The sequence below is a fragment of the Bos indicus genome, chromosome 10, assembly GCF_029378745.1.
Source record: "Bos indicus isolate NIAB-ARS_2022 breed Sahiwal x Tharparkar chromosome 10, NIAB-ARS_B.indTharparkar_mat_pri_1.0, whole genome shotgun sequence".
In the NCBI taxonomy this organism is placed as follows: Eukaryota; Metazoa; Chordata; class Mammalia; order Artiodactyla; family Bovidae; genus Bos; species Bos indicus.
Genome location: NC_091769.1, coordinates 64,665,489 through 64,691,690, shown reverse-complemented (window position 1 = coordinate 64,691,690; position 26,202 = coordinate 64,665,489). Strand labels below are relative to the sequence as shown.

Sequence of the window (26,202 nt, the reverse complement as noted above, 5' to 3'; positions counted from 1 at the left end):
AACATACATGGAAACAGAACAGCTGAGTGTTATGGGTGAGGGGAGGAGTAGGGGTCCATGAATTTCTGCTTCTGAAATGGGACAAGGTCTTAGGCCCCTCAAAATGTCTTGGATCCTGAGAGCTATTTTCCTGTAAAGGCTTTGTGCGACCTGGGTGCTGGGTTTTTCTTAGCTTCCTATGGGCTTTGATTACTGGGCTAAGATTGCTATTTTCCACAGATATTTTACAGTACCACCCTTCTGTTCCCTACTTCCCTTATTTATGAGACAGCCTTAACAGTTCTCTATTTATTACAACTTTAAGCATCTAACATTGTCATTGTCTCCTGGGTTGCTATAGCATATTATATTTTTCAAAATGTTTTAATGTGCATTATCTAGTTTCATAAGGAACTCGGGCTTCCCAGGTGGTACAGTGGTAAAGAATCCACCTGCCAATGCAGGAGACGCAAGAGACCTGGGTTTGATCCCTGGGTCAGGAAGATTCCCTGGAGAAGGAAATGGCAACCCACTCCAGTATTCTTGCCTGGAAAATTCCATGGACAGAGGAACCTGACGGGCTACAGTCCATGGGGTTGCAAAGAGTTGGACTGAGCACAAACGCATGATCTAATTTAATAATAAGGATGCTGTTTAGGAGATTATGTGTTTCCATGCCTGCTAATCCAGGAATTCAAGGCGGAAGGCAACACTGGCCAGCGCCCAGGTGAGTCCTGCCACTAGCCCACACTTGTTCTCATTGCTTGCAGCGTTTGTTTCTTGTTTTGTCCAATTTCTTAGAGAATTCTCATCTCTAGCTGGATCCATAATCCCATGTTCGCTTCCAGCTCATTCCCAAGCCTGAAGTTCAGAGCTCCAGCTCGGTTGAGCATCTGTCACATGCCAGGTGCTTTATACGCGTCAGCTTGTAACAGCAACCTTAGGAGTTGCCACCCAGCACCATATCCTTACCCGCATTTTATCGATGAGGACATTTTGCAGTTGAGGACAGCTGAGACACACTGAGTCTGAGTAACTTCCCAGATCACACAACCACAGTTGGTGGAGTGAGATTTGATTCTGGGAAAAAGCCAAAGCTACCACATTGCTGGGGAGTTTTCCTGGGCCAGAGACCCTAGGAACAGAGATAGAAAAAGGCTTAGGAGTTTTACTTTAAACCTTCTGATAAAACTATTCCAATGATAGGGAATCATGTGGACCCCCCATTTCATCTGCTAATTTGTTTAATCCAGTTTGATGATATCGGAAGAAATGGAGGAGGCATGTTTTCCTTGTTAGGAGAGAGCCTAGTGGGAAGAATGCACAGAACTCTTTGGTTTTCCTGCAAGGCTGTTTTAATTCTAGACTGACTGTAAAGCTCCACATTTACTCAATAGAAGCAAGCAATAGTGAGACCACCTGGCTGAGATGTGGCTCGGAAACCTTCCTTTCAGATGCTGGTGCTGCTGGAGTCAGGAAAGGCAGAGCTGCTGGGAGAAGTGAGCGACTCCAGAAGGGCCAGAGTGTTCCCTTTGCAGCTGCTTTTGGACGTTTCACTACCACCACCACCTTGAGAAAGCTATCATGGATGTTGCCTTGCTGGGCCTGCATTGCTGGGTCTTCAGCCTATTGCCCAGTTTCATTTCTTTGTGCATCTTTATGGCTTTGGGGAAAGAACACAGGATGAGAAGCCAGGTTCTCTCACTGGAGGCTTCCAAGCAGTTCATTTCCTGTCAGGGGTAAACATGCAGATACGGGGTGATCCCTGACTCTTCCAGCATTAACATCATGAGATACCTTGTATCCCATGGCAGTCAATGAATGTAGGCTTATGGCTGTTGTTTTCACTTGATGATGGTACCAGTCCATCTGCTTGGTACAGTGGCAGCATTTAGGCAAAAGCATTCATCACAGATGAGATGTTTCTAGCCTTTAACTACCTCACAGCTTGGGCTCAGAAGAATCCTAAGGTCTGTGAATTTACCCTCGCACAGTGAGGGAGCTGGGAAGAGATCACTTCTGAATGAAGGCAGAGGATCCTTTTCTGTCTGGATTGCAAGAATAATGGTGAGGAGAGAGAAGGAGACACACATGTGAGTCACCCTGCCTTTGCAGTCTGTCCTGGAGCCTCTTACTCTATTGATCACTCTCCTCTTCTAAGGTGTCACTCTAATCGACAGCTTGTGCCCCCTTAGAAGTCAGACTTCTTACTAAAGATGCAGACTGGCATTTAAAGTGGGTTTTGTCACACACACCATAAACTTCATTCTGGGCCCCTATCGTAACCATGAGACTACATCTCACACACCTCTAACTAGAGGGGCCATAGTTGACCAAGGGCTCCAGCCACAGTGTTCTGAGGCCCACCTACATTTGTACTGGGGCATGTTTCCTACAGGCTGCTTCCAGCCAATGTCCACTCCTGGGAGACATGGGGTATCTCTGATGTCAGCTTTGGCTCAGGGACTCCACGTTGGCTTGGACGAAGCTCAGTAGTTTAGGATGCTTCCCCCATCCTTCTCTCCTTCACTCCAGAAGACCGTCCAGGAAGGAATAAAGTGGTTGAGGAAAGTGGACATGCTGGAAGGGCTCTATGTAAGCCAAAAGACCCAACTAGAGAATGCATCCCACGAGAGGATATACCAGTCCCCAAACCATTGAAATGCACTGATGAGAGGGACACCAGCATCACTAAGAAGTTGTGCAGGCTGGGGATGATGGAAGGAGAAATGCTTACAAACTGAGCTTGTTAGCATCTGCAGAAGTGATATAGGCCAGGAGGTGGCGCTTACCTGCCAGAAGCCAGGAGGCCATAATTACCTCACTCTTCAAAAGGTAAGGTCGGAGGGCAGTCAGTGGGCTTTATCTGCAGAGGGTTATGGAGAACGTTAATGGGGTGACGTGTAGATTTGCACCTAGAGGCAAAATGGTTGGCAAAGATGCTGCTTAGCATCTCTTAACGGGATGAGCAGACTTTAAAGGTCCAGATAATATTTTAGGCTTTGCAGGTCACATGCTCTCTGTCACAGCTGCTCAACTCAGCTGCTGTAGCACAAAAGCAGCCTTAAACAATATGTAAACAATTGTAAAGCTGTCTTTCAATAAAACTTTATTTACAAGAACAAGTGGTTGTCTGGATTTAGCCAGTGGAGCTGTATTTGCTAATCTTTTGCCTATTAAAAAAAAAAAACAAAAAAAACCCAAACTAAAATTGGATTAAGAGGCTGAGAGCAGTCACTTTAATAAAAAATCATGATCTCATGCTCAGTTCCCAGACTTGAGTCAGTTTTCAGATCTGAAACCCATTGACTGTAGAAGTAGCAGGAGGAGGGACCTTGCAACACTATCACAAGTATATACTGTGGCAGTTGTTCCAGACTTTCCTCAAAAGAATCTGCTCATGGCCATTTAGTTACATGACTATACACTAATACTATTGGACAAAGGTTTGGAGTTGATGCCAATACCTGCAGACCCAAAAGGTGCATCCTGGCCATCCTGTTGGATTGGGGGGCCTTTGAGGGCTAGGTGAAAAATGAAGTCCTGTATAAAGTCCAGCTTAGAGTGGACCCACATCTACAGATTGATGCAGTATCTTCTCCCACCACCGACCCCTCCAACACCATGGGGTCAGCTAACAGGCCTACCTGCACTGGGCCCATTGGACCTGTTGCAACACTGTTTCCTGCTCCAGCCCCACTCACTGCTGGCAGCCTCTGTGTCACTTAGTATGTGGGCCAGAGAAATATCCCTGGGGAACACAAAGAGGCGGTGTACTTCCTTCTTTGAGACATGACTGTCAGGTGTAGTGTTTGTCTTCTGCTTTAAAAGGGGCTGTCCCATAATACCCTTGACCACTAGACTTTTAAAAACATCATTGAAATGGCCTCTTTCTGTCTGCCCATAAGGTTTATTTCCCATCTGAAGCACAAGTATCAGTACTAAGACCTGGAGCATTCTAGCTTACTCCCCTTGTTCTGTCCTGACAGGGTCATTGGTGTAATGGATCAGTGTGATATTCTCTTGGATGTCAGCACTGAAGAGTTCTCAGTCTATAGCATGAAAGAAGGTGGGAGAGTTAACATAACCCCGAGGCAAACTGTCAGTGAGGCAAACTGTCAGTGAACATTGTCTTTATCCTGCCTACAGATCCTCAACCAGCCCTTCTATCTGGAGGCTTACCGAATGTCTGATCCACAGGAATGGAATCCCATACAGCAGAGCATCCAAGCAGGGGCTGTACTTCAGATGCAGCTGGTGTGGAACCAGGGGCCCTCTGGCTGTGTCATGTACTGCACCACCCAGAGGTAATTTTGGGAGAGGGCCTTCTCAACTGGAAGGCCAGCTCTGAGAAAGCACTCTGAAAGGATGGAGTGCTGTCCTTCAGCACACAGTGTATTAAATCGCAGACCTCTGTGGTGCTGTGTCCTCAATAGGAAGAAATCAAGGGTCTGGAAACCAAGAGGTGGAAGCAGGGATGGGCTTGGTTACCGTCATTCTGAAGGACCCACTGTGGAGTTTTGTGCTGCTTTTCCCTGCAACTCGGCTCTAAATAATTGTAGTTTCTGGTCCCTAAAGAGAACACACTCTTGCCAGGGGCACCATAAACGTTCCAGTGATCTATATGGTAAAGCTACTGACGGGACACTGGGAAATTTCTGTGTCCGGGGAGCAGCAGGCAAGAGAGGAGTTGCCGTGCCGGCAGGTCTGATGGACCCTGGTCATCAGGAGGAGGAAGGCTGCTTTCACACGAGGGGAGCGAGGAGGAATGTGTGTGAGACTTGGGTTCAGGTGGGCACCTCCTGAACTCCTTGCCCTGATTTAACTGTGTGAATAGACATGGGCAGCCACCCAGCCTGAGGAGGGTTTGATTATCAAGTGTTCAGACCCCTCAGGAGTAAAGGTTTGGGTCACGCCATCGGGTAAGACACCAGGACCTGCCAAGACGAGAGCTGAGGGCGAAGGGGGTTGTAGAGTGGATAGTGGAGGGCAGGAAGGGGAGATGGTGAGAAAAATGTGGCCTTGGGATCAGCTCTGTGCTCTCAGAGGACAGTAATTTACCCAAATACTTCCTCTTCTCAGTTACCCCTCAAGGAAGGAAAGCCCACAGGTCCATGGGGAACTGCTCCCTGCACCTGTGAGGAGAAGTAGCTCTATATGACACAAGGGTGGCTGGTGGACAGGAGACTTGGTTCCCAGCCCCTCCAGGGAAGTGCTTGCTGCCAAGAACCTCACTGTGCAACTCCATGGTCTCCCAGTGCTCCCTCATTAGATGAACTCTCCTGTCCTGTTCAAACATGCAGAGAAAAGACACAGATGAAGTAGTGGAAGAATTGCTACCTGCTCCTGGGATCAGGAAGGCCTCAGATCCTCACACGCTCTGCGACTCCTGAGTTTTTCACTGAATGCTATTTTCCATGTGCTTATCAAATGTGAGCGGTAAGTTTACTAGATTTCTGACAGTCCTTTGAGGCAGCTTGTTTTAACTTCTTTAGACACTTGTACTCTTACCTGGGAACCGTTCCATGGAACCCAATACACACTTTTGTTGGGAAAAAGACACTGCTAAGTCCTGGGGACAAACAGATGGAGAAGACACAGTTCCTGCCCTCAGTGGCTTCATGTTTCTCATGGAGAGACAGTGTGTCACTATGCATAACTTTGTTAAAGAGGGTAATAATTAACCATGACACCAAGTACCAGAGGAACAGAAACTGGGAACCATGGCGCTCACTGCCACGAAGGCAGGTTTGGGAAGAGATGTCTTGAAGGAACTGTCACTGACAGGGAGCCAGAGGAAGGTGAGTAGGAGGGGCTCTTTTGATTTTGAGGCAGAAGGAACACCCATAAGCATTTGCCCTGGATGATAGATTGAGACCTCCTCCACTCTGTTTCATCACTTGGGAATATCAGTTCCACTCTCAGATTCAATTTTATGTCTAAGGGGCACTTTGCAGTGCAGTCTATCTGCCTATACTGTAAATAGTTAGCTTTTCTACATCTCTGATCATTCTAATCTTTGAGAAATGAAGTCTACCGTTCTGATACTAAAGGACTTCCCTATAGCTCAGACGGTAAAGAATTTGCCTGCAATGCAGGAGACCCAGGTTAAACTTCTGGATCAGGAAGATCCTCCGGAGAAGGAAACGGCAACCCACTCCAGTATTCTTGCCTGGGAAATCCCATGGATAGAGGAGCCTGGTGGGCTACAGTCCGTGGGGTCACAAAGAGTTGGACATGATTGAGCGATGAACACTATTACTACTACTATTCTTATCAGTTCAGTTCAGTCACTCAGTTGTGTCCGACTCTTTGCGACCCCATGAACTGCAGCACGCTAGGCCTCCCTGTCCATCACCAACTCCTGGAATTTACCCAAACTCATGTCCTTTGAGTCGGTGGTGCCATCCAACCATCTCATCCTCTGTTTCTCCTCCTGCCCTCAATCTTTCCCAGCATCAGGGTCTTTTCAAATGAGTCAGCTCTTTGCATCAGGTGGACAAACTATTGGAGTTTCAACTTCAACATCCGTCCTTCCAACGAACACCCAGGACTGATCTCCTTTAGAATGGACTGGTTGGATATCCTTGCAGTCCAAGGGACTCTCAAGAGTCTTCTCCAACACCACAGTTCAAAAGCATCAATTCTTCAGCGCTCAGCTTTCTTTATAGTCCAAATCTCACATCCATACATGATACTGGAAAAACCATAGCCTTGACTAGATGGACCTTTGTTGGCAAAGTAATGACTCTGCTTTTTAATATTCTGTCTAGGTTGGTCATAACTGTCCTTCCAAAGAGTAAGCGTCTTTTAATTTCATGGCTGCAGTCACCATCTGCAGTGATTTGGGAGCCCAGAAAAATAAAGTCTGACACTATTTCCACTGTTTCCCCATCTATTTGCTATGAAGTGATGGGGCCAGATGTCATGATCTTTGTTTTCTGAATGTTGAGCTTTAAGCCAACATTTTCACTCTCTTTCACTTTCATCAAGAGGCTCTTTAGTTCTTCTTCACTTTCTGCCATAAGGGTGATGTCATCTGCATATCTGAGGTTATTGATATTTCTCCCGGCAATCTTGATTCCAGCTTGTGCTGCTTCCAGCCCAGCGTTTCTCATGATGTACTCTGCATATAAGTTAAATAAGCAGGGTGACAATATACAGCCTTGACGTACTCCTTTTCCTATGTGGAACCAGTCTTTTGTTCCATGTCCAGTTCTAACTGTTGCTTCCTGACCTGCATACAGGTTTGTCAAGAGGCAGGTCAGGTGGTCTGGTATTCTTATACTAGGCCCAATACTCATACTATTTCATTTGTCTTAAAGCAGGCCTGTTGAACTACTTTCTCTTCAACTCCTTATATAATGCCTATCCAAACACTGGATAACAGTAATATCTATAAAGCTATAGTTATTTTGGTGACTGTTGTTGTTTAGTTGCTAAGTCATGTCTGATTCTTTGCGATCCCATGGACTGCAGTACACTAGGGTTCCCTGTCCTTCCCTCTCTCCTGGAGTTTGCTCAAACTCATGTCCATTGAGTCGATGATACTCTCCAACCATCTCATCCTCTGTTGCCCCTCCTCCTTTTGCCCTCAGTCTTTACCAGCATCAGGTGTTTTTGCAGTAAGTAGGCTCTTTGCATCGGGTGGCCAAAGTACTGAAGCTTCAGCTTCAGCATCAGTCCTTCCAGTGAATATTCAGGGTTGATTTCCTTACTGAATACTTATTCTATGCCAGATATGGTACCAATCACTTTCTATATATTAACTCTTAATTTTCATAAGGATACTATGAGGTGGGTATACCCATTTTACTGATACAGTTAACCAAGGCACACCAACTCATTCTCTCTGAGAGTGGTGGTGTATGAACCCAAAGATAACCTCTGGTCTTTGTAGTTCCACATACTCTGAGGGTTTTGTGGCCCAAAAGACATAATGTTTATTCTTCCAGAATATCCCTGAGGTAGGAGAACACATTTATTCCTATCATATAGATGAAGAAATTCAGGCAAACGTTTTCCATAACTAAGTTTAAAGCTAAGTTTCTTAGAAAGGCTTGATTCCAGATCCAGTCTTTCTCTTATGTCCTCAGAGACCCCTTTGGATGGAGAGTCTGAGCCTGCCCAAGCCATGCCTACATTCTCCAGCACTCTAATGTACGTGTATTTGGCAGAAGTCTTTGTTGCTCTAAGGCAGAGTATTTTTACTATCACACCACCTTGCTTATATAAGTACAAAACAATATATAATAAGATCTAATATTTACAGGGCCTAGAGTTGACATTTTCCTTTTTCCTTTTGGAAATTAGTGTCTGTTTACCAATTCCAAACTCCTAATTTATCCCTAATTTAACTCTTAATTCATTCCACTTTGGTAATCATAAATTTGTTTCCATAGTCTGTGAGTCTGTTTTGTAAATAAGTTCATATGTATCATTTTTTTTTAGATTCCACATATAACTGATATCATATGATATTTTTCTTTCACTGACTTTTCTTAGTATGATAATCTCTAGGTCCATCAGTGTAGCTGCAAATGGCATTATTTCATGCTTTTTATGGCTGAGTAATATTCCATTTCATATATATGTACCACATCTTCTTTATCAGTTTCTCTGTTGATGGACATTTAGGTTGCTTCCGTGTCCTGCCTGTTATAAATAGTGCTACAGTGAACACTGTGAGGCAAGTATCTCTTTGAATTAAGGTCTTCTCTGGATATATGTCCAGGATTGGGATTGCTGGATCATATGGAAGTTCTGTTTTTAGTTTTTTAAGGAGTCTCCATACTGTTCTCCATAGTGGTTATACCAAATTACATTCTTACCAACACTGCCGGAGGGTTCCCTTCTCCACACACTCTCCAGCATTTATTGTTTCTAGATTTTTTAATGACGGCCATTCTGACCGGTGTGAGGTGATACCTCACTGTAGTTTTGATTTGCATTTCTCTAATAATTGGCAGTGTTTAGGCAATGGCACCCCACTCCAGTACTCTTGCCTGGAAAATCCCATGGATGGAGGAGCCCAGTAGGCTATAGTCCATGGGGTCGCTAAGAGTCGGACACGACTGAGCGACTTCTCTTTCACTTTTCACTTTCATGCATTGGAGAAGGAAATGGCAACCCACTCCAGTGCTCTTGCCTGGAGAGTCCCAGAGATGGCAGAGCCTGGTGGGCTTCCGTCTATGGGGTCGCACAGAGTCGGACATGACTGAAGCGACTTAGCAGCAGCAGCAGCAGCATCTTTTTACGTTCCTGTTGACCATCTGTATGTCTTCTTTGGAGAAACATCTATTTAGATCTTCTGCCTATTTTTTTATTGTGTTTTTAGAAGAGCTGCATGAGGTGTTTGTATTTTTAGGGATTGATCCTTTGTCAGTTGTATCATTTGCAAATATTTTCTCCCATTCTGTGGGTTGTTGCTTATGATTTCCTTTACTGTGCAAAAGCTTCTAAGTTTAATTAAGTCTTATTTGCTTATTTGTTTTTATTTTCATTAGACGGTGGATCCAAAAAGATACTGCTGCAATTTATGTCAAAGAGTGTTCTGCTTATGTTTTTCTCTTAAGAGCTTTATAGTTATCTGGCCTTACATTGAGGTCTTTACTCCATTTTTAGTTTATTTTTGTGTATGGTGTTAGAGAATGTTCTAATGTCATTCAAATGGTGAGACTAGGAGGTGAGGTAGGGCATTTTGGAAACACTCAAGGACATTTTTGTCAAGATGACTGGGAAATAATCTATTGGTGTTTAGAGAGTGGGAGCCACGAATGCCAGTGTCCTGTGCTGTGTGGATAGTTCCACACACAGGTAATTTTCTTGCATGATTTCTGGTGTTCCCTCTTGCCCTAACATTAAGTATGAAAAAAAAAAAAAAAAGGAAAAAAAGGTGGTTTGACTGTAACACAGAGAAAAGGTAGAACCGAGGTACCAGTGGAGTTGGTGCCTGTAATCCTGGCCTTCCAACCATGGAAGCTGAGACTGCAGCCCCAGAGAACCCACTAGTGGCAGCGGAGGCAGACACATGACTTGGGCTTCCTTGGCCATGGCAGTGCCTGCAGCACAAGAAGCTGGGCTGCAGTGGCAGTTGTACATGGGACACTGGCCCACCAGCTGCTGAGGTGCCTATGGCTCCAGCACCCTGGTCTACCCTGCGAACCTGACACCACCACATGGCAGATGCACCCGCCCATCCCCAGCCTGCTGCCACTGTCCGCCCCTCAGTGGTGATGGAGCCTGTGATTCAGGGGATCCTGGATGAAAAGAGGAGCCTACCATCCTGGTGCACAAGGCAGCCACACCAGCAACACTGACCCCAGAGGAACAGATGTGATAAGGAGGGCATAGGGCCACATCTCTGACAGAAGTGGTAGAGAGTGCAAAGTACTGATTCTTGAATATAATTTATCAGAAGCACTGCATGGAAAAGAAACCAAAAACTTATGCTGTAGTGCCACCTACAGGAAAACGAAAGAAAGGCCTTTAATTTCTAATCGGTTGAATTGTTAGAATCTGGCAGAAAGGTGTTGGCTACTTCAGGAATCCCCAACCCCCAGTACTGGTCCATAACCTCTTAGGAGGTGAGCAGTGGATGTGAGCAGTGGGCAAGCGAGTAAAGCTTCATCTGTATTTACAGCTGCAGGAAAACAAGTTCATTGATTCTGCATTATGGTGAGCTATATAATTATTTCATTATACATCACAATGTAATAATAGAAATAAAAGGTGGCAAAGTGGTATAAAGAGTCTGAGTGTCAATGCAAGAGATTCGGGTTTGATCTCTGGGTCAGGAAGATCCCTGGGAATAGGAAATGGCATCCCACTCCAGTATTCTTGCCTGGAAGATTACATAGACAGTGGAGCCCAGCAGGCTACAGTCCACGGGGTTGCAGAGTTGGACATGACTGAGCGACTGAGCACACACACACACAGAAAGTGCACAGTAAATGCTTGAATCATCCTGAAAGCATTCCTGCACCCCTGGCCAATGGAAAATGACCTATGGAACTGGTCCCTAATGCCAAAAAGGTTGGGGACCACTGGGCTACTTCAAATGCACTGGCAGAAGAACTTGCATCAAGCACCATATGACGAACCACAGTAACAACATACCACAAATTGAAAATGACATCTCCAGAAACCAAACTTAACGTCGTAGAATATTGCAGTCACACTGGTAGACAATTCAGTGAAGAAACTCAGTGAGCTAAAAGAAAACTCTGGCAGTTCAATGAGCTTACTAATAAAATTAATGAACAGAAGGAGTATTTTACCATAGACAGTGAAACTTTAACAAAAAAGAACCAAACAAATTCTGGAGCTGAATAACTCAATAAATGAGATTAAGAATGTATTAGACAAAGCATCAGAAATAGAGCAGACCGTATGAAAGAAAGAATTAGTGAGCTTGAGGACAAATCTAGAAATGATACAACTGGAAGAGGAAAGAGAAATGAGATATTTGAGGAAATTCTGTGAGAGTTATCTGACTCTCTTAGGAAGTGTGACATTAGGGTAATGACTATCTCAGAAAGAAAAGCTTGAGAAGGGAGCAGAGAATTTAAATAATACCTGAGAATTTCCCAAACCTGGGGAAGGAACTGGATGTACAAGTCTGTGAAGCTAAGAGAGCATCCAAGACACATGCCAAAAGACCTTCTTCAAGACACATTAAGGCTGTCAAAGTCAGTGACAAAGAATGAATTTTAGAGGGTCCCCTGGTGGCTCACTGGTAAAGAATCCACCTGCCAATGCAAGAGACACGGGTTTGATCCCCGGTCCAGGAAGATCCCACATGGATCAACAAAGCCTGTGCACTACAACTACTAAAGCCTGGTAGTCTAGAGCCTGTGCTCCACCACAGGAAACAACTGCGATGAGAGACCCATGCACCACAATGGAGAGTAGTGCCTGCAATTAGAGAAAGCACACTGGCAGCAACGAAGACCCAGCACAGCCAAAAATAAATAAAATTATTTTTAAAAAGAATGGATTTTAAAGGCAACTAGGGAAAAAAGGATGGTAACATACAAAGGAACCCCAATTAGGCTTTCAGCAGATTTCTCAGCAGAAACCCTGCAGGCCAGGAGGAAGTGGAATGACATTCTTATAATATTGAGAGATTAAACACTGTTGCCCAAGAATACTCTATACAGTAAAGTTATCATTCATATATAAAGGAGAAATAAACACTTTCCCAGGCAAACAAAAACTGAGGGAGTTCATCACTACTACACTTCCTTATAAGAAATCTTATAAGGAGCTCTTCTACCAGAAAACAGAAAGGCAAAATACATAAAACTTTGAGCAAGGTGATACATAGAACCTAGATAGCATATTCAAAAGCAGAGACATTACTTTGCCAACAAAGGTCCGTCTAGTCAAGGCTATGGTTTTTCCAGTGGTCTTGTATGGTTGTGAGAGTTGGACTGTGAAGAAAGCTGAGCGCCGAAGGATTGATGCTTTTTAACTGTGGTGTTGGAGAAGACTCTTGAGAGTCCCTTGACTACAAGGAGATCCAACCAGTCCATTCTAAAGATCAGTCCTGGGTGTTCTTTGGAAGGACTGATGCTAAAGCTGAAACTCCAGTACTTTGGCCACCTCATGCGAAGAGTTGACTCATTGGAAAAGACTGATGCTGGGAAGGATTGGGGGCAGGAGGAAAAGGGGATGACAGAGAATGAGATGGTTGGATGGCATCACCGACTCGATGGACATGAGTTTGAGTGAACTCCGGGAGTTGGTGATGGACAGGGAGGCCTGGAGTGCTGCAGTTCATGGGGTTGCAAAGAGTCGAACAGGACTGAGCAACTGAACTGAACTGAATACATAGAACCAGAAAATTGCAACTCTCAATAAGATTAGGTTTTAAACACTATTATAGCATAAAGGTTAAGGAGGAGAGCAGAAAAAAACACACACACACAAAACTAGTGTATACTTCAACTTTGTAACAACGTAAAGAGATAATGTGAGACAACAGAAATAAAAAAAAAAGGAAAGGAAAAGGAAGAAGCCTATGTAGGTAAATAAAGATAAGATACTACCAGTAGAAGGATTATTTTACCTATGAGACATTTTATACAAATCTCATGGTGACCAGAAAACAAAAATCTAGAGCAGAGACATGAAACATTAAAAAAAAAAAAAAAAAAAAGAGGAAATTGACAAAAATATCACAGAAAACCACCAAACTAAAATAGCAGACAGAAACAAAAGGAAAAGGAACAATGGAGATATAGAGCAACCAGAAACTAAAGGATAAAATGGCAATATTAAGTCCTCATTTATCAATAATCATCCTAAATGTAAATGGGTTGAATTCACACATTGAAAGACACAGAGTGTTGGATGGATTAAAAAATTAGATGGAAACAATTTTTGGTGGTAAGTGTGCTGTAGGGAGAAGGCGATGGCACCCCACTCCAGTACTCTTGCCTGGAAAATCCCGTGGACGGAGGAGCCCAGTAGGCTGCAGTCCATGGGGTCGCTCAGGGTCGGACAGGACTGAGCTACTTCACTTTCACTTTTCACCTTCATGCATTGGAGAAGGAAATGGCAACCCACTCCAGTATTCTTGCCTGGAGAATCCCAGGGACAGGGGAGCCTGGTGGGCTGCCGTCTATGGGGTCACACAGAGTCGGACACGACTGAGGCGACTTAGTAGCAGCAGTGCTGTAGGGTATACAGACAGAAGTGGAACACATAATATAAACCAGCGTTACCTCAAAAGATAAACCTAACAAGACAAAACCAGAGGGAGGAGCTCAGAAGTTCAACTTTATTAGGCTCCTACTTCTCTGTGATTGCCTCAATTTTTGGTTTGCTAGGATTTCACCTTAAAAAGTTGACTGAAACAAAAAATTCAAAAGAGATTATTCAAAATTCACAGAATGAAATGTAAAAGTAATAATTAAACTTTCAAGGCACTTTTTAAAGGAAAGTTTGTTAACTCACATCTGAAATTATTAAAGCTTAAAATTGCAGTAAGACTTCTGGACATCCTATATGTTATAAAAAGGCGTTCTAGATCTGACGTAGTGGAGAACTATTCACCTGCGTTTCACACCTACTTAGAAAGAGCAGCCAATTGAAAACGTCCATTCATGAAAGTAGGACCCAACGTTGCGTGGAGATCAGTGTCTGAAAGCCTGCTCACCGTGACCTCCATCCTGGGGTTGAGAGCGCTGCTCTGGCGCTTGCTTACCAAGGCAAGTTTGGGGGCTTCTCTCAGCCTCGGTTACCTTTTACGTGTTAAAGAAGCGCGGGAAAGCGGTCTCTCTGGACAGCCCTGGGGACCAGATGAGAAGCACAGGGCTCACTGGAGGACCCGACACAAACCGCCAGGCCTCTATTCCCCAGACCCGCCTTCACCTTTGTCCCTCCCAGTTACGCAACAATGTAGGCACACGGGATGGGGGGGTAGGGGGTGGGCGACAGGTGGCCTCCGTGCCCTCCTCTGAGGCACCAAGGGGTCCCGCTGCACCGCACGGGGCACTGTGTAGGGGCGAGTCTGCCCTGCCGGCAGTGCCCCTAACCCGCTTAACCCGCGCCCCCGGCTGTCCCCCATGCGCCCGGGGAACCAAGGCCAAGTGCAGGCTACACCCGGGCTGTGGCGCCGGGCGGGGCAGCGGCGGGACCTTTCCGGAACTTTCCGGGGGTGGGGGGAGGCTCGCTCTCCCCGCCTCCAGCCTCCGCCCGGGGACCGCACGGGCCCCAGCAGAGGCCGCGAGCCCTTGCAGGAAGCGGCAGCTTTTACTGCGCCAACGCTGTGGCCCGAGGCTCCACGCACCTCTGGGTAAGAGGCATCCCGCGGCCGGTATGAGGCACTTGGCCAGGGAAAAGGGACCCGGCGGGAGAGAGGTCACCCCTAAAGCCGATTGTTAACCCAGCTCTGTCCCGCATCTGGGACAGCGCAGCCCCTGTGCATCGCGTTCCATTTCGCTTCCCACTTTTTTTCTCCACCCGCGGCATCCACAGCTCTTGCAGCCCCTGCTAGAACCCGGGTCTTGCGACGTGCTGGAGTCGTGGAGCTGCTGCCCTGCGAGGGGAGGTTGAAAACCAATGTATCCGTGGTCTTGTGTATGGGAATTTCTTGGTACCCTGGTGTGTAGGAATTTCTGGCATCTTTCACTTGTTGATTGTGTCACTCCGGCGTGGTCCCAGTGCGCAAGGGGTTCTCAGCCCCCGGGGGTAGGAGGTGACGTCTGCTGGTCTGCCCACAGTAGGGCGCGTTTATCCACACAGCCTGTGGGATGGAGGGGCGGGGGCTCAAGAAGTATCCTTCAGCTATGGCTGGAACCAGCCGTGGAGAGAGCATTTAGGGCCTGTGCTAAACAGGAACTGGTGGAAAGGGTTCTCTGGTGAAATTGGGGTGCTTTCCTTTCTCTTCGTTTCTCTCTTTTAATAATAAAAATCCCAACCTAGCCTCTTACTCAAAAACACAGGGAGCAGAGCTCTGGATTTGCCTGGGCTCCCCATTGCTGTGGTGTAGGGTTCTGACCCATTTTTGTGCCATGTACCACTTTGGCAGTTTTGGGGAGACTAAGGACCACTTTTAGGTTCAGTGCTTTTGAAGGTGTAAAATAAAAGGCAGAGTGTTATAAGGGAAACCTATTCCAAATCACTTGTCCATATATTAAGAGAATTGATGTAGTAGTATATATGCCTTTTAAAAATAATGCATTAAGTAATATCATCTAGCAGTGGATCTAATAGCTATCATAATTTTGAAATAGTAACAAACATAAATAATATTTCAAGATTTGGGTAATACCTGTAATATAAGAAAATATCTGTGATTTCTATTGGTGATAAAGTCATAGGTACTGCATGTATCTGCTGGGGTTTGTTGCCTGAGAAGAAAGAAGTGTTTGTTACTCAGTTGTGTTAGACTCTTTGCAATGCCATGGACTGTAGCCTGCCTGGCTCCTCTGTCCATGGGATTCTTCAGGCAAGAATGCTGGAGTAGGTAGCTATTCCCTTCTCCAAGGGATCATCCCCACTGAGGGATCAAACCCAGGTCTTCTGCATTGCAGGTAGATTCTTTACCATCTGAGCCACTGTATAAAATTCAAGAAAGTGCTAAATTTCAGTTAGAAATTAGTGAAGATGTAAATGTTTATTTTCTACCCAAGTTCCTGGTTAAGTGGAAGGTCCTGCCCAGGAAGTCAGGTCACATGACTTCTGATCTTGATGCTTCCACTAACTAGCAGCATGAGCTTGTCTTTTGGACTTCTTTTCACCTTGACTTCTTCATTGTACCGTGGAGATAATCATACCTTCCCCTGTATTTAAGGTGTCCAGTGCTATACCTGGCACAAGGGAGTGAAATAAGTACTGTCTGCTAGAACTTGTGTCCCTCTCTGGACTCCAAGCCATTGCCATTATGTCCCCAGTCCTGGTACATAGAATGTGGTGGTGGTTCAGTTGCTGAGTCGAGTCCACCTCTTGCCATCCTATGGAATGTAGCCCTCCAGGCTCTTCTGTCCATGGGATTTCCCAGGCAAGATTACTGGTATGGGTAGCCATTTCCTTCTCCAAAAATTAGTCAATAAATATTTTTTGAATGAATAAGTACATTGGAAATTATTGCTTGTAACTACAACTAAAACACTCAGAATTTATCCAGGGGACAGCTGCTGGTTTGTGAAATGACTCTGCTTAAAATAATTTGGGTTTCTTTTTCCTAGTGGCTGAACACATCTGGAGCTGGAATGCTTGAAATGTCAGTCAGGGCCCTTGGGTCTATGTGGGTCTTTGTGTGGGTCTTTGTGACTAGTGTTCTGCCAGAGAAAATGAAATTTGATGTTTATAGGAAACTAGAACTCTTTTGCAGAACAGTTTCTCCTCCATCTTACATGTGTCTAGGCTCGTTAATTTGATGTGATGTAACACAGGAAGTTGTCTTATAGGGAGTGGAGACTGACCCATGATGAAGCATTTCTGGGCCCAGTGGCACATTTCTCTTTCCTCTTTTCTTTTCACCTTCCCCTGCCCCATTGAATATTACCTGACTCCTCTATGACCCTTAAAGATTTGATAAATAGGAGCAGTAGATGGAAGTTGCTACAGGCTGGCCAGATTAGACCTAAAGCCAGCTAGCTGCTTCTTAATGCCCAACCTTAAAAGTCTATGTAATCCAATAAATGTGGATGTTAATAGGAAGAAGAAAATCAGACTCAGCCAGGGACCCCTGTGATTTACTTTGTAAAATTGCTAAGTTGGGGTGGAAAGATGGGGAGATAACTTTGTAAAGAACAGTAAATTTAGAGCACGCTGGGGCTCTCTATGGCCGCAACTTCGGAAGGGGCAAATACTGGTATTATGGACTGAATTGCATCCCCTCAAAAATTCGTATGTTGAAATCCTAATCCCCATAGCTTAGAATCTGACTATTCAGAGAGAGGGCCTTTAAAAAGGGAATTAAGGTTAAATGAGATCATAAGGGTAGGACCCTAATCCATTATGACTAGTGTCTGTATGAAAAAAGAAAAAGACACCAGGGGTGCATGTAGAGACAAGACCACACGAGGACGTAAGGAGGCCCAGGCCTAGGAGAGAGGCCTCAGGAGAAACTATACATGCTGACACCTTGGTTTTGGACTTGCAGCTTCTAGAATAGTAAGAAAGAAATTTCTGCTGTTTGAGCAACCCAGTTTGTGGTATCTTGTTGTGAAAGCCTGAGCAGAATACTATACAGGCTGAGGAATGTTAGATGGAATAATGAGCTCTTTCTTCCTTCCAAGCTCTTTCTTGAAGGTTACACTGACCTTCAAGGCTCTGTGTTCCAAATGATGTTGCTAAAAGATGGAGGAGGAAGGCTCAGATCAAATAAGTTTTGTTTTGCCGAGCCACTGACATTTCTGGTTCAATTTTTGCTATAGGATAGCCTGATGAGGCAGACTAATTAAATCTGGACTTTGCCTTTGAAAACAAAAGCTTAAGCATCTGACCCTTTGGTTCTGCAGATCCATGGGATGAACCCTCTGTGCCACATGTCTGGTTGCCTGAGTGGGGTTGACTCTCAGGGTAACTAGGAATATCAAAGTGAAAAGAGTTGGTTAATATATCAAAATATTATACTGCTCCTTTTACATAGGGCCCCAAGGGACCCTGACCTTGAATTTCTAGCTTCCAGAACTGTTAGAACATAAATTTCTGTCGTTTAGCCTTTTTTTCTTTTTTTCTTGTTTGGTTTCGTTTTTAAGGGCAGCTCTAGCAAGTAAATGAATCTGGGCACTCTAAGTCATGATCCCAGAAGGTCCTTCAGTTTCTCTTAGGACCCCTCTCCCTTACCTACCCAAGAGAATCTCATATGCTCTTTCTAGAGATACTCTGTATTGTCCCTTGGATCCTGTCTGAGGTTGTTAAGACCTTCTTCCCCTTCATGATCCTGAAAGTTAAGAAAAAACAGAACTTGACATTTTAAGCAAATCACCAGCCTAGTCACTGAGCCATGTACAGAGCAGATGCTTTATAATTGCGTGGTGGGTGATGGGTTGATGCTGCCGGTGATGATTCTTAAGGACCATGGGGTAATTCCTTTCTAATCATAATGATTTTCCAAGTTTTGACCCTAGCTTGGTCCTCAGGGAGCTTTCATTTCATGCAGCAAGCTCAGGCCCTATCTACAGTAATGGAGAGGAGATACCTCTGTTTTTATCCTGGGACCAGTCTCTGACTTCTGGGGCCTATGGTGATTTCACTCGATGTACTTTCTCTTTTCCTTGGCAGTTTGCTTTAAGGCAGCCCATGATAATGGGTTTAAATAATCACCTTGCTTACAGTACAGAATGTGAGAGCATCCCAAGGAGGTTCTGGGTTTAGTAGATGTGGTTTTGCGTTTCTGTGAGCCTGTGAATGGTGCTCAAGGTGGAGGACTAGACAACTGGGTTTGGACAGTAATCATGAGCCTTTCAAGGTCTAGGTGGTCAAATCTAAGCTTGTTTTGAGTCACAGAGAAGGAGGGGCCTTTAAAGTCAGCTGGACACAGTGACTTATTTTACACCTGGAAATGGACTCAAAGTGGTTGTGACTTGCCCATGGCTCCACAATGTCTGTTTCCTTACTTATAAAACAGGGATAATAATACCAACCTCTCAGGTTGTTGTGAGAAATTACGTGAAAAACGTAGCCTGTCCTGTCACATAGAAAACCTTCGGTGATTTTTTTTTTCTGGTGTTTTCCTTGTGTCTGGGATAGTGCACAGTGACTCCCAGTGAATCATCGTCAGACTTGGGGGAACAGAAAGGGAGATATGGTTCCCATTCTGATTATGTTCAAGCCCTGGCAACAAACCCTTGTCATTCTTTGCTGCAATAATTCAGAGCCCAATCTGTTTAAAGAGTTAGTAGAACAAGTATTCCCATTTAAGTATCTGCTTGTGAACCTGTTTCCCTTTCCCCCTCATTTAGTGGGTCACAATGTTTAGAGAAGGAAGGGACCTTTGAACCTATGCAATTCAATCCTTTATTCCGTTGTTGAAGAAAACATGACCCAGAATAGTTAAGGACAAGCTCTACCTGGCACTACCTGGAAGGTGGATTTGGGTCTCTGACTGCTGACATGTCCTCATACAAGGCTTATGCAGTAATGGGGAACTGTGTCATTTATCTAGATGCAGGGAAGACATGAGCTTGAGGAACCTGGCACACCTGTTACCTGGCACCCCCTTGTTCTGTCCTAACCGTTAAAGGATTGAATTTGGCATCTCTTCAATCACATTCAAAGAACACTTGTATAACTTATATTTAAAGAGTCTCTTCTCATTGTGTTAATACCTCACATGCTGGATTCCAGGCAACAGTATGCCTGACAAATTGGCCAGTCCCTATTTATAATCAAACTCCATTCCTCAGAGTCTTCTTGTATGTGAAACTCTGAGTGGGAATCACAACACTCCTGAGGCTGATGCATACTTTTATTGTGATCACTGAGTGGGTTCAGGAGATCAAGGCAAAGCTGGATCCTTGCTGTGTGACTGGAAGCAAATTAATTCTATGTTAGGCTCCCCCTCCCCTGTGTGTCTTGTTCTACAGTCTCAGGATGGACATGCACAGGCTTGTGCACATGTTGAAACCTTCAGTATACTTATTTGACTGAAGGCCAACTGTGAATGGTGGGGTTAAAGGGGAGCTAAATTGTGATGCTTTATGCACTAGAACTTAAGCGGTCAAGCTCCCATTGGCTAAAGCAAGCAAGGAAACAAGACACTTCCCCCCATATAATTCATTCAAAACCTGAAATTTTTCAGTTGCAATAATCCGATTGACTGACATTTTCCCCTTTTCTGGAGCTGCAATGTGAGCTAATTTCCCTCCCATGAACAGAGTTTCTGTTTTCTGCTTAGTTAATGTATGGTTTGGGGAAATCGTCAGTCCTTCCCTATTATAAGGCTTTCTGACTGTAAAATGTATGCTGCTGCTAAGTCACTTCAGTTGTGTCTGACTCTGTGTGACCCCATAGACGGCAGCCACCAGGCTCCCCCATCCCTGGGATTCTCCAGGCAAGAACACTGGAGTGGGTTGCCATTTCCTTCTCCAATGCATGAAAGTGAAAAGTGAAAGTGAAGTTGCTCAGTCGTGTCCGACTCTTAGCGACCCCATGGACTGCAGCCCACCAGGCTCCTCCATCCATGGGATTTTCCAGGCAAGAGTACTGGAGTGGGGTGCCATTGCCTTCTCTGGGAAAATGTATATAGGCTAGGAAAACTTGTAGGAAACTTCTCAGCAGCAAAGGGAGCCAGTGTTTCATTGCTGCGTCCTCATTAGTAACTCTTAATCAGCAATTCTTTAAAGAAAATTCCTATAGTTCCCTCCTAAAGAGTTAGGGAACCAAAGAACCCCAATGTGATTCTAAGCCCTGAATCATCAAGGAGCTGTGTGGAATTGTTTCCTGGATCTATTTGCTCCTGGTCCACTCCTAGAGCACTAGTCTCACAGCTTAATGTTTAAACAAACATTTGGCATTGCAACAGCTCTAGAGGTAGAGTTCTGACATGGCCCTGCAGGCCTAAATGAAGGTTGCTCCATTTTCTTTATTTGTTAAAATAGTAATCCAGTTCCTGAACACACAGGCGATGTCATTACTCAAGGGGAGGTGAGCCAAGAGGAAGGGTGCTGCTTGTGTAATACCTCCATGGGCTTCACTCCTTTGGTTCTCAAGGTTCTCAGAGGGTGTGGTTTCTTTCTCTCCCCTGGTGCTTTGGACCTTTGCTGCACTTTGCTGCACTTACACCCGCTCTTCCATATAGCCACCCAGAGCAAGGTCCCATTTCACATCCTTCCTTCTTTATCCCTTGTGCATAATTTGTCACAAAAATGGCTTCAATATTGGTTTTGCATTCACACCTTTATCTCTCTTCTCATGTCTATTCCAAACCCTGGCTGGTTCCTAAATTTCTGAATCAGCTGCTGAACGACCTTCATATCCCTGGTCTTACTCATCCCGGTGCGTCGTAGCACAGTGCCTGGCACATAGTGAACACTCAAAAATGCTGAATTCATCTATTGCCTAAGTCATCCTCTCAACTCCCCCGTGGGGGTCTTCTTCAGTTTCCTTAAGAACTTCCAAGGGCTCTCATTGCCTTTAGCAGGACCACAGCTCACACACAGCCAGGGCTGAGCGGTAACAAATACGAATCTTGGCTATGTGGGGCTGGGTGAGCTTTAACTTCGTTCAGGGTGTAGATTGTCAGTGACCAATCTATAGATGGGCAGTTCCAGCTGAGAGCTGACATGAGAGAATGTGGGCTTAGTGTTGTCAGAGAGGCCAGCGATCTGGAATTTTGAAGGTGTGTGCGTGCTCCTTTCAGTCGTGTCCGACTCTTTGTAACCCTATAGACTGTAGCCCTCCAGGCTCCTCTGTCCATGGAATTCTCCAGGCAACACTGGAGTGGGTTGCCATGCCCTCCTCCAGGGGATCTTCCCAACCCAGGGACTGAACCTGTGTCTTTTATGTCTCCTGCATTGGCAGGTTGGAGAAGGCAATGGCACCCCACTCCAGTACTCTTGCCTGGAAAATCCCATGGATGGAGGAGCCTGGGAGGCTGCAGTCCATGGGGTCGCTGAGGGTCGGACACGACTGAGCGACTTCACTTTCACTTTTCACTTTCCTGCATTGGAGAAGGAAATGGCAACCCACTCCAGTGTTCTTGCCTGGAGAATCTCAAGGACGGGGGAGCCTGGTGGGGTGCTGTCTGTGAGGTCGAAGAGTCGGACACGACTGAAACAACTTAGCAGCAGCAGCATTGGCAGGTGGGTTCTTTACCAGTAGCGCCACCTGGCATATTCAAATTTTTAATGTTGGGTTAGTAATGTTCTCACATTACTAATTCAGAATTTAGGCAGAATTTGTGAGTCAAACAAAACACAGCTCTGGTCTGCATTGGGCCTGCAAGTTGCTTCTTTGTGACCCTTAGATTAGATGACTATTGTTTAGGATTAAGCTTCCAACCCCAAACTTTACTTACGTATGCCCACCCAGTGTTCTTTCTCCCTTTTCCCAGCGGACTCTGGTTTAGACTCCCTTCCTCCTTGCCCACAGTTGTGCCATGCTTATTCTAGGTGATTCTGTTTCCTAAATCTCTTAACTGTCCCAGACTAGCTCAGACAGGCCCTTGCCTAGACTTCCCTGTTTCTGCCCAAACAATTCCTCTGTCTTCAGCTGCCTAGATATCAACTTTGGCTTTTGTTTTCCTGAAGGGGCCCTTCCTACCTCTCATTCAATCATTCTCTTTCCCTTTTCTCTGTCTTATCTAAATTTTTATTTGTATTTCTAATACTAACACTGTATTAGGCCCTTATCATTACACCTGGACCTCTGCACTAGTCTCCTGACTTCCAGACCTGGTTTTGCCTCTCCTTCGATTTAATTTCTCCCTGACACTAGATTCATTTTCTCAATGCTGCCTCCTCTGTTCTATCACTTCTTAAAACTTTTTTTTTGTTTTTCAGTATAAAGCCTCAGTTGCCTAGCATGGCCCTTTATAATTGGACTGTGGTGTTTCCTTATTATCTACTCCTCTCAATGTCAGTCAATTCTGGTTGGCCTTCCCAGCTTATTAGTCACGGTCTTGGGAAATACTTGGCATGCTCAAGGCTGTTAAGAGGGTTTAATGAAACAACTGTTTACAAAGGTGTGGGCAGGGTTAAGGGGAACCAGCAAGAGTAGTGAAGCAAATGTATTGATTTGGGGCATGAGGAAGCAAGCAGAGGGAGTGATTACTGGCACCTTGAGAAAAAGCTGTAGCTGAGGAGAGGGCCACCCCACAAGAGCCAAGGCCTTTGGCTAGAGCAATCCAGTATTGCTGAGCTGAAGCTTGGTTGGGAGGGGTCCGGGCAACAAATATCCTAATTTCATTCTTTTCCCATCCTCTAATCTACTGGTGCCTCCCACTGACTGAATCCAACTGGAAGCCAGAGGACCAGGGAGGCCAGCTGATGCCCATCTCACAGTTTGGCTCTCAGAGCTTGGAGAGAGCAGAGAAGGCTGGGGAGAGGCCTGGAGGGTGGTATCCCACTCTTTTACTTACTTACGCTGTTCCATCCCCTTGGTGTACCCTTGCGTAGCATCTCCACTTGTCCAAATGCTGCTAGTCTTTTATCTCTTGCTCAGATCATGTCTGTTTCACCAAACTGTCATTGGTTATTTCTCTCCTCAAAACACCAGAGGTGTTTAGCTCCTACTGATTACATTGCATTTTGCTTCTTCAAGTTAAGTCTAAGAACTGGGATATAAACCCAGAGGTTTGGAAGCCAACCCCAACTTTCCTCCCCAGTGATCCAGAGATGATGTAGGTGGTGAAAAATACAGATGCCTCATCTTTTGGCAGCTGTTCCTGAGAAGGTGGCTAGAGAGTGCTACACTCTTGGTAGGGTACAGAGGTTTTCTGCCTGCTTCCCCCAACTGTCTGGACCCAAGGGATGACAAGAAGGACTCAGGTACTCTGTAAGTGTTGTGAAGATAGATGGGACCAGAGTCTTGAACCATTGAACCAGAGTCTCAAACCATCAGGCAATTTCAGACTCTCTGGGAAAACAGATGCATCAAAATGCCAACAAATAAATGATGACCACAAGAAAGTTCTAAGAAGGGCAGGATAGGTACCACAGTTTGTAGACTAGCCTGGCTGGAGGTACTACAGAAGCTGGGACTTGGGCTGGACTTTGGGCCATGGCTAAGATGAAGAAACGGGAGGAGGGAGCATTTCAGGAAGGTGTTATAGTAGTGGAGGGTGAGGGACTAATGTGTTCTCCATTCCACTAGAATGCAAGTTCTGTCAGCACAAGGACCTGATGTGACATGTTCACTATTCTATTCCCAGCATCCAGCACAGCTCCTGTCATAATGAAGGATAAGATCTCAGTCACTGCCTTAGTCCGCTTGGGCCCCTATAACAAATATAGCAGCCCCCTCTTATTGGTGGGGGAATATGTCCCAAGACCTCTTCAGTGAATGCCTGAAACCATGCATAGTACCGAATCCTGTATATACTGTTTTTCCCTCTACCTACACATCTGTGATAATGTTTAACTTATAAATTAGGTACAATAAGAGATTAACAATAAGAATAAAATAGAACAATTAGAACAATGTAGTATAATGAAAGTCGTGTGAATATTATCTCTCAAAATATCTTATTTATGAATTTAATATGAATTTAATTTTCCATCCCAGCTAAGCACATATCACTCTGGGGTTGTAACTTTTACAGTTTGAGGTGTGAAAGCAAACTAGCATGAATTTCTTTTTCTTCTTCACAGTTTCACGATAGGTTTGTTCTTACCATACCACTTACCAGTCTCAGCATAGGTTTTTTTTTTTTTTCCCCTTTATTGAAAACTTTCATCTTTTCATTTAAAGGAAGCACTTTATGGCTTTTTTTTTTTTTCCTTATTCATATTGTCAGAATCACTACTCTTGTGTTTTGGGAACTTTATTAAGTAGAAGAAGGGTGACTTGCACACAAGCACTGCAATACAGTTCATCTGATAGCTGAGGTGGCCACTAGGTGACTAACTGGCGGAATAAGCTGGACGAAGGGATGTCATGTCCCAGGTGGGATGCAGCAGGATGGTATGAAATTTCATCACTCCACTCAGAGTAGCATGCAGGTTAGACTTTGTGGATTGTTTATTTCTGAAATTTTCCATTTAATATTTTTGGACTGCCATTCACTGTAGATAACTGAAACCACGGAAAGCCAAACTGTGAATAAGGGGAACTGTAGAACCACAGACTGCTGCTGCTGCTTAGCTGCTAAGTCATCTCTGACTCTTTTGTGACCCCATGGACTGTAGCTTGCCAGCTTCCTTTGTCCATGGCATTTCCCAGGCAAGAATACTGGAGTGGGTTGCCATTTCCTTCTCCAGAGTATCTTTCAGACCCAGGGATCAAACTGGTGTCTCCTGCATTGGCAGGTGGATTCTACCATTGAGCCACCTAGGAAGCCTGTACCAAAGACTAACTGGCTTATATACAACAGAAATTTATTTCTTGTAGTTCTAGAGCCTGGAAAGTCCAAGATCAAGGTACTTGCATGATTGGGTCAGGGCTGATGTCGTTTCTTTGTGTTCTCACATAGTAAAAGGGGTGAGGGATCTTTCTATGCTATACTATGCTATGCTAAGTCACTTCAGTCGTGTCCGACTCTGGGTGACCCCATAGACGGCAGCCCAACAGGCTCCCCCGTCCCTGGGGTTCTCCAGGCAAGAACACTGGAGCGGGTTGCCATTTCCTTCTCCAGTGCATGAAAGTGAAAAGTGAAAGTGAAGTTGTTCAGTCATGTCCGACTCCTAGCGACCCCATGGACTGCAGCCTACCAGGCTCCTCCATCCATGGGATTTTCCAGGCAAGAGTACTGGAGTGGGGTGCCATTGCCTTCTGGACCTTCTTTAAAAGGGCACTAATACCGTTCATGAAGGCTCCACCCTCAGGACCTAATCAACCCCAGAGGCCCCACCTCCTGACTAACACCATAACCTTTGGAAGTTAACATTTCAACATGTGGATTTTTTTTGGGACACAAATGTTCAGGCCATAGAGTGAATTAATAGATGGCTGGATTTATTTAGTACCTTTACATGTCAGATGTACACGTGATGAATGAAAGTAGAACTTCATTCAGAAAAACTGTATTGGGTGTGGAGGAAAACATTAACAGTTTCAAGCTAGGAAAAAAAAGATGTGCATACATCTCATTACCTTTACTTTTCC

General features: G+C 44.9%; 1 protein-coding gene across 1 annotated transcript in view; it reads left to right on the top strand.

Annotated features, from left to right (window-relative positions):
- The first annotated feature begins 14,628 nt into the window (after positions 1–14,628).
- The window catches only part of SQOR (sulfide quinone oxidoreductase), a 53,881-nt gene continuing 42,307 nt past the window's right edge, over positions 14,629–26,202 (top strand). Inside the window, exon 1 of the mRNA XM_019968896.2 lies at positions 14,629–14,782. The gene's annotated coding sequence lies outside the window, so the exon portion shown is untranslated. The remainder of the gene's footprint in view (positions 14,783–26,202) is intronic.